Source organism: Bos grunniens, chromosome 21 (assembly GCF_055505025.1).
Source record: "Bos grunniens cultivar Pamir isolate PY7600 chromosome 21, Bosgru_T2T1.0, whole genome shotgun sequence".
NCBI lineage: Eukaryota > Metazoa > Chordata > Mammalia > Artiodactyla > Bovidae > Bos > Bos grunniens.
Window position 1 is genome coordinate 57,982,230 of NC_141185.1, and position 9,539 is coordinate 57,991,768.

Below are 9,539 nucleotides of genomic sequence, written 5' to 3' on the forward strand. Positions count from 1 at the left end.
TTTCTAAAGTACAGACCATCCTGTCGTACCGTTTCCTTGCTCAACATGCTCCAATGGTCATCTCTCATCCCCCAGAATCTGCATGCTCCTGTCCAATACTCCAATTGCCCTTCCACCATTTCAGCAGATTAACAACATAGAAACCTGCAAGAGTGTGATGGAAATGTAAACTGGTGCGGTCTCTATAGAAAAGAGCGTGGAGGTTCCTCAAAAAACTAAAAGTAGAGCTGCTATATGATCTAGCAATCCCACTCCTGGGCATGTATCCGGGAAAAGAGAAAAAACAACTCTCATTCAAAAAGATACATACACCCCAATGTTTGTAGCAGCATTATTCACAACAACCAAGACATGGAAAGAACCTAAATGTCCATCCACAGGTGAATGAATACAGACGATATGGTACGTATATACAAGGGAATACTACTCAGCCATTAAAAAAACGAAATCATGCCATTTGAAGCAATGTGGATGGACCCAGCGATGGTCATACTAAGTGAAAGAAGTCAGAAAAAGCTCATATGATATCAGTCACGGGTAGAATCCAAATTATGACACCAATGAACGTACCTATGAAATAGATTCACAGACATAGAAAATAGACTTGTGGTTGCCAAGAGCGAGGGGGGAGGGGGAACAAATGGATTCAGAGTTTGGCATTAGCAGATGCAAACTATTATCCTTAGAATGGATAAACAAAGCCCTACCACATAGCACAGAGAACTATATTCAATATCCTGAGATCAATCACAACGAGCAAGAATATGAAAAGAATGATATGTAAAACTGAATTACTCTGCTGAACAGCAGAAATTAACACAGCATTGTAAGTCAACTATACTAAAAGAAAAGAAGAAACCCTCAACAGTGGACTGGTCCTCCTCTAACCACGGCTGGCTCTGTCATTCATCACGCTCTTTGCTTACCATCATCCCCCACCCTGCCCTGCTTACCATCACTCTTTGACCTTCGATTCCTAAAACAAACCTATTCTGTTCTTTTATCAAAACTTTTGCTCAACAATGATTACGGGATATTTCCTATCTCCATGTTTAGATAATATCACCTTGAAAGTGAAAGTGTTGGTCACCCAATCATGTCTGCCTCTTTGCAACCCCCTGGACTGCAGCCCTCCAGGCTCCTGTGTCCATGGGGATTCTCCAGGCAAGAATACTGGAGTGGGTTGCCATCCCTTCTCCAGGAGATCTTCCTGACCCAAGGATCAAACCCAGATCTCCTGCATTGCAAACAAATTTTTTACTGTTTGAGCCACCAGGGAAGCCCCAACATCACTTTATATAATGGTTATTAAAGGAACATAAAGAATATTCTTTGGTATATCCTTTAATAGCATTAAATAAGGGTTGGGAAGATCCTTTGGAGAAGGGAATGGCTACCCACTCCAGTATTCTGGCCTGGAGAATTCCATGGATGGTATAGCTCATGGCGTCACAAAGAGTCAGACATGACTGAGCGACTCACTTTCACTTTCACGTTCAAGGTCTTATCTTCAAAAATTGGCATTGTGAAAGAGAAAAGAAAAAATAAAAAAATTTTATACATATTGTATAAAAAATTTTTATACATATTGTACCAAAATCCCCAATTTTTATACATATTATATCATTTTTATGATGTTGATTTGATGAAAACAAGCAAACACAGAGCCCAGCCCTTAGCATGCAAAAAAAATAAAAGATTAGGCCAAAAAGGTGAAAGCTTATCAGCTGAATTCTGAATTCTAGTCCAACTCACTAGAAACGAAATGTTTCCTGCTGACTTAAATATTAACAAGGTCCAAAGGACTTAATGCGTATTGACAAAAATCCAACTTAAACTCAACAGGGTTAATCTTTATACTAGTTAAAATGTATGATTCTCTTTCCCCTTTTCTCCTCTTACTGCCTTGCTTTTGCAGTCTTCTCTTTCTAACTTCTTTCTGTCGCTCTGTCACAGCGGCAGAAACCCATCCATCCCCACCCCTGTATTTGCCCCCTCACTGCCTTGCTCCCCTGTGGTCTCACACGTTCTCACTGTACCCCTTGCATTTCAATACTGTTTCTGGCTTACATGTTCTCTGTGATTAACTTGCTTATCCTTGATATTAGCTCATTACTATGCTTGGTGGCTCAAAAATTTCATTATCCAGCTTCTTCACTGAAATGATATCCCATGACTTAGACTATGTTTTTCTATAAAATTCAAAGTTTTAATAATTGACGAAATATTTTATAATACATTTCACTATTAACTAGCTATGTGGCATGTAAAGATCATAGAATTTCAATGCATCAACTTGATCCACTCTGGTTATTTTGCACTGGATTCAGTTCAGTTCAGTCGCTCAGTCATGTCCGACTCTTTGCGACCCCATGAATCCTAGCACGCCAGGCCTCCCTGTCCATCACCAACTCCTGGAGTTCACCCAGACTCACGTCCATCGAGTCAGTGATGCCATCTAGCCACCTCATCCTCTGTTGTCCCCTTCTCCTCCTGCCCCCAATCCCTCCCAGCATCAGAGTCTTTTCCAATGAGTCAACTCTTCGCATGAGGTGGCCAAAGTACTGGAGTTTCAGCTTTAACATCATTCCTTCCAAGAAATCCCAGGGCTGGTCTCCTTCAGAATGGACTGGTTGGATCTCCTTGGAGTCCAAGGGACCCTCAAGAGTCTTCTCCAACACCACAGTTCAAAAGCATCAATTCTTCAGTGCTCAGCCTTCTTCACAGTCCAACTCTCACATCCATACATGACCACAGGAAAAACCATAGCCTTGACTAGATGGACCTTCGTTGGCAAAGTAATGTCTCTGCTTTTCAATATGCTATCTAGGTTGGTCATAACTTTCCTTCCAAGGAGTAAGCATCTGTTAATTTCATGGCTGCACTCACCATCTGCAGTGATTTTGGAGCCCCCCAAAATAAAGTCTGACACTGTTTCCACTGTTTCCCCATCTATTTCCCATGAAGTGATGGGACTGGATGCCATGATCTTCATTTTCTGAATGTTAAGCTTTAAGCCAACTTTTTCACTCTCCTCTTTCACTTTCATCAAGAAGCTTTTTAGTTCCTCTTCACTTTCTGCCATAAGGGTAGTGTCATCTGCATATTGAGGTTATTGATATTTCTCCCAGCATTCTTGATTCCAGCTTGTGTTTCTTCCAGTCCAGCGTTTCTCATGATATACTCTGCATATAAGTTAAATAAGTAGGGTGACAATATACAGCCTTGACGCACTCCTTTTCCTAATTGGAACCAGTCTGTTGTTCCATGTCCAGTTCTAACTGTTGCTTCCTGACCAGCATACATGTTTCTCAAGAGGCAGGTCAGGCGGTCTGGGATTCCCATGTTTTGAAGAATTTTCCGCAGTTTATTGTGATCCACACAGTCAAAGGCTTTGGCGTAGTCAATAAAGCAGAAATAGATGTTTTTCTGGAACTCTCTTGTTTTCTCCATGATCCAGCGGATGTTGGCAATTTGATCTCTGGTTCCTTTTCTTGTACTAAAACCAGCTTGAACATCAGGAAGTTCACGGTTCATGTATTCCTGAAGCCTGGCTTGGAAAATTTTGAGCATTACTTTACTAGCATGTGAGATGAGTGCAATTGTGTGGTAGTTTGAGCATTCTTTGGCATTGCCTTTCTTTGGGATTGGAATGAAAACTGACCTTTTCCAGTCCTATTAATTTAAAATAATTTTATAATAGTATGTAAAGCAAATAATATAATTAAGTTATAATTTATTATATCACAATTATGTAATTTATTAACACTTTTTGAAACTTTAACCTTAGATACCAAAGTATTTCTGCTTTGTTAACTTTTTGGCCTAACATTTTGTTTATACATTCTCTTACTTTCATTTGCATTGGTTTTCATGAGATTTGCTAGAATGAATATACTTCTAAAACATTTCAAACCTGGGCCAGGCATAACAGATATGCTGGTATTGACCTAGACTTACATGACCTTGAATTATTTCCACAGTCATCTTTGGTAATGAGCAGAGTTGATGTCTTTTTTGTTTGGGACACAGAAGTCACAGGAGGGCAGTGTTTCAAGAAGGACAGAGCAGTCAACTTTTTAAATATCTCTCAATTTCAGTGAGGGGGAAGACAGAAGAGGGTCTATTGATTTTGATGACCTGGGGATCATTAGTGATGTTAATAGGGAAAAATTCAGTGGATTGATGATTGGAAGACATAGCAATGGAGTAAATCATGGATAAAATGAGAGAAATAGAGGACAGTTTCTGGGGATAGTTGCAAGAAGCTTCTTGTTACAGGAATGAGATAGTAGCTGGAGGAGATTCTGGGATTCAAGGAGAAATTTTTAAGGAATGAGAGAGGCTAGAATATGTGAACTAATGAGAATGCTTAACTAAAGGAGGAGGGGGTGGAGTATGGGAGAGAGGCAGAGCGTAATCGCAATATCTGTTCTTTTTTGTAAATTATTTATTTGGCTGCACCAGGTTTTAATTGTGGCATGTAGGATTTTGATGGCATGCGGCAGGCAGGATCTAGTTCCCTGACCAAGGATTGAACCCAGGCATTGGGAGCATGGAGCCTTAGCCACTAGACCACTAGGGAAGTCCTCAGGATACGCTCTTGAGAGGCCATGTGATCAGAGAACTTTCAGAATTCAGCAGGGAGGAAGGGAAGGAGGACATAGGCCCGTGTGGACTTGTGCTGGAGAGATGAGAGAATATCCACTGACGGGTTTCGTTCACACGATGACAAGGTACAGGATCATCAGTGGAAGGGAGGTGAGCTGGAGTGGGAAAAATTAGATCTCTTGGAAAGGTAGAGGTGTGATATAATTATGGGAAGTGGAAAAGTCTCTGGAGTAGAGACCCATGAAGGAGATACCAGGCAGCGTGCATCACCACTTTTTAAGGTCAGAGCTCATCTGCTTACAAAGGCAACTCTTTGCCTTTCAGAGTGATTTCTATACAAATACACTCGGGTGCAATGATATAGGCACAAATAAAGCAAATAGGTGTATAACAGATACTGTAGTTCTTTTTGTGTGAGTGCAATGAGGGGAGAAAAGGGCAAGGGATTTTGAGAGCTCAAACTACTGCACAATTGCACTCATCTCACACGCTAGTAAAGTAATGCTTAACATTCTCCAAGCCAGGTTTCAGCAGTATGTGAACCATGAACTTCCAGATGTTCAAGCTGGTTTTAGTACAAGAAGAGGAACCAGAGATCAAATTGCCAACATCTGCTGGATCATCGAAAAAGAAAAGAGAGTTCTAGAAAAACATCTATTTCTGCCTTATTGACTATGCCAAAGCCTTTGACTGTGTGGATCACAATAAGCTGTGGAAAATTCTTCAAGACATGGGAATCCCAGACCGCCTGACCTGCCTCTTGAGAAATCTGTATGCTAATCAGGAAGCAACAGTTAGAACTGGACATGGAACAACAGACTGGTTCCAAATAGGAAAAGGAGTGCGTCAAGGCTGTATATTGTCACCCTGCTTATTTAACTTATATGCGGAGTACATCATGAGAAATGCTGGGCTGGAGGAAGCACAAGCTGGAATCAAGATTGCTGGGAGAAATATCAATAACCTCAGATATGCAGATGACACCACCCTTATGGCAGAAAGTGAAGAACTAAAGAGCCTCTTGATGAAAGTGAAAGAGGAGAGTGAAAAAGTTAGCTTAAAGTTCAACATTCAGAAAACTAAGTTCATGGCATCTGGTCCCATCACTTATGGGAAATAGATGGGGACACAGTGGAAACAGTGGTTGACTTTATTTTGGGGGGCTCCAAAATCACTGCAGATGGTGAGTGCAGCCATGAAATTAAAAGATGCTTACTCCTTGGAAGGAAAGCTATGACCAACCTAGACAACACATTAAAAAGCAGACATTACTTTGCTAACAAAGGTCCATCTAGTCAAGGCTATGTTTTTTCCAGTGGTCATGTATGGATGTGAGAGTTGGACTATAAAGAAAGCTGAGCACTGAAGAATTGATGCTTTTGAACTGTGGTGTTGGAGAAGACTCTTGAGAGTTCCTTGGACTGCATGGAGATCCAACCAGTCCATCCTAAAGGAGATCAGTCCTGGGTGTTCACTGGAAGGACTGATGTTGAAGCTGAAACTCCAATACATTGGCCACCTGATGTGAAGAGCTGATCATCGGAAAAGACCTTGATTCTGGGAAAGATTGAGGGCAGGAGAAGAAGAGGACGACAGAGGATGAGATGGCTGGATAGCATCACCAACTCAATGGACATGAGTTTGGGTAAACTCCGGGAGTTGGTGATGGACAGGGAGGCCTGGCGTGCTGCGGTTCATGGGGACATAAAGAGTCGGACACGAAAGAGCGACTGAACTGAACTGAAAAGGAATAATATAAGAAGAGCTAGGGAGTCTCAGCTGGATACGAAGACAAGAGGAAAGGGGAGGGTACCCTACACACCTAGGAGAATGGCTAAACAATAACAACAAATGGCCATTCCAAATCTTGGGGAAGATATGGGGAAACTGGGACTCCTGTACACTGGTAATGGGAATGTAACAATGCAACATAGCACCACTTGGTTGTAAAACAGTTTGTCAGTTTCTTGAAAGGTTAAACATATGTCTATGGTGTGATCCAGTCATTCATGTTCTAGGACTTATATGTGATTGTTCATTGCAACTTTACTTGCAATTTATCAAATTATGCATTTCAACTGAAAAAAAGTGGAAGTCGCTTAGTCATGTCCAGCTCTTTGTGAGCCCGTGGACTGTAGCCTGCCAGACTCCTCTGTCAATGGAATTCTCCAGGCAGAACACTGGAGTGGGTAGCCATTCCCTTCTTCAGGGGATCTTTCCAACCCAGGGATCAACCCCAGGTCTCTCGCATTGTTGGTGGATTCTTTACTGTCTGAGCCACCAGGGAAGCATGATTTATTGTATGTTGATTATACCCCATTAAAATAAATCTTTATATGGAACTTTAAAAAATAAGTTTAAAACAGAAGGTGTTGATACACAGCGAGACAGTGATGAGGGCAATAGTGAAGACATTTCACTATGGTTTAAAAATTGATTTCATGAGTGTTTTTGAGCAGATGAACTTGAGGATATGATTGGAGAAGGATGTGCATTTTTATTCTTTATTTTTGAAGTAGGGCCAGTTCTGATGATGATAAGGTATGGCATAGGAGTGAAAGATTAAATTGGAATGAGAGGAGACTGTCTTTAGGGATGAGGAGGTCTAAAAACTGGGAAGCCTCCAGGTTGTATGTGCACATTAAAGGCATCAGAAATGATGACTGAGTTGAAAGAGAGAGTAAGTGTGAGCCAGGAGCTGACACCTTCAGGGAACTGAAGAGTCACTGGGAGGGTGGAGCATGGAAGTAACAAAGAGGACTCAGGAACAGTGAAGTCAGAAGACACAGATTTGAGAGGAGGGTACTACAAGCTGGCGTTAGGAGGCATAACGGTATAAAAATGGCAGTGGGGCTCAAGGTCAGAGACCCAGGTCCATCGTTTGAAGAAATAGTTAAAGAAGATAATGAAGAAATCGTTGCTTTCAGAGAGGTGTGGCCAACATTTGGGAGCAGATGAGCCATTTGGGAGAGAGCTGAACAAAGGAGAGGAGGCTGTTGTTGTTCAGTGGAGAAGTCATGTCTGCAAGGACTTTGTGACCCCATGGACTGCAGCACCCCAGGCCTCCCTGTCCCTCACCATCTCCTGGAATTTGCCCGAGTTCATGTCCATTGAATTGGTAATGGCATCCAGTCATCTCATCCTCTGCCCCCCTCTTCTCCTTTTGCCTTCAATCTTTCCCAGCATTAAGGTGAGTCTGATAAATCATCAAAAGTTAAATCTTCTGGCAATCACTCATCCAAACAGAGGTGTGAAGGGGGCACAATGATTATTTTCTCTTGCTTTATTTTAAACAGTTTAACCATCTGTGACTGAATTTCTGAGCATTATAATTGTTGACTTGGCCTGTTTTAAAATTTTATACAAGTGGAATAATACTGAGTGCATTCCATCGTGACTTCCTTATTTCACTCAGCTTTGTCTTTTAGAGACACATTCATGTTGATGCACAGAACTGAAGTTCATTCATTTTTGCTGCTGTTTACTTTCTGTCGTGTGAACATGCCCTATTTTGTTCATCCATTTCTACTGTTGATGGACATTGGTGTTGCTTTCACTGTTTTGCGAGGAGAAACATCGTTGCTATAAACATTTCTGGTGCATGTTTCTTAATGCAAATGCACAAGAATCTCTCTAGATAATCTGTCCACTAAGAGACCTGCTGGATCGTTCATATCTACATGCTCCACTTTTTATTTTGATGCTCAGTTGTTGTTAATCAGTCGGTCCGATTTGTACACTGCCATTCTACACCATCCTTATGAACATTTGTCTGATTTTTAACTTTTGCGCTTTTGGCTGGTATAAAGGTATATCTGGGGATTTTTGCTTCCACTTCCCTAATTGTCAGTGAGGTTTTCACATATTCATTGGCCAACCAGTTCTCCTATATGCCTTCTCACTCACAGTGAGAACTCGGATGAGTTGCTTCACTTCTTGGATCTTCTTATCTTCAGCAGGTAAGGAAGGATAACATTACACATTTCACAAGATGCTGCCCTTGAGAGAGAAGGACCTGCCACTGTCAAAATGACATTTTCTTAGCTTACTTTTGGAAACCATCTTAACCCGTGTTTCTTTTGGGGCAGGTCACCAGGGTGAAGGTAGAAGTATTCAGAAAGGCAGATTGGGAGAAAGGAGAGGATTGTATCAACTGGTTACAATAAATAAGTAAATGACCTAAAGTTCTAGTTAAGGTAGCTATTACAGCTTTAAAAAACAAACCTTGGAGGAGCAAGGAATATATTAGGAATTTGAGCTTAACAGAGACACACTGCTAAATATAAAATAAATAAACCACAAGGACATAATGTATAAGACAGGGAGCTATGTTCAGATCTGTAATAACCTAGAATGAAGAAGAATCTGAAAAAAAAGAATGTGTGCACGTATGTATATGTATATATATATACACATATACATACACACGGGATATCCCAGGTCAGGCTAGTGGCAAAGAATCTGCCTGCTAACGCATGAGATATAAGAGATGCAGGTTTGATCCCTGGGTTGGGGAGATCCTTTGGAGAAGGGCATGGCAACCCACTCTAGTATTCTTGCTTGGAGAATCTCATAGACAGAGGAGCCTGGAGGGCCCCAGTCCATAGGGTTGCAAAGAGCTGGACACGACTGAAGTGACTTAGCACACAGCAGATCTGTATACACACACAGATATGTAAGATGTTACAGAAAAACCCTAATGAACCTTTTCGGCCGACATACATGCTCTGCATGCTCAGTTGTGTCCGACTCTCTGCAACCCCATGGACTGTAGCCCTCCAGGCTTCTCTGTCCATGGGATTTCCCAGGCAAGAATACTGGAGTGGGTTTGCTGTTTCCTCCCCCAGGGGATTTTCCTGACCCAGGGATCAAATCTACATCTCCTGCATCTCCTGCACTGCAGGGGTAATACATACGTGTGTGTGTGT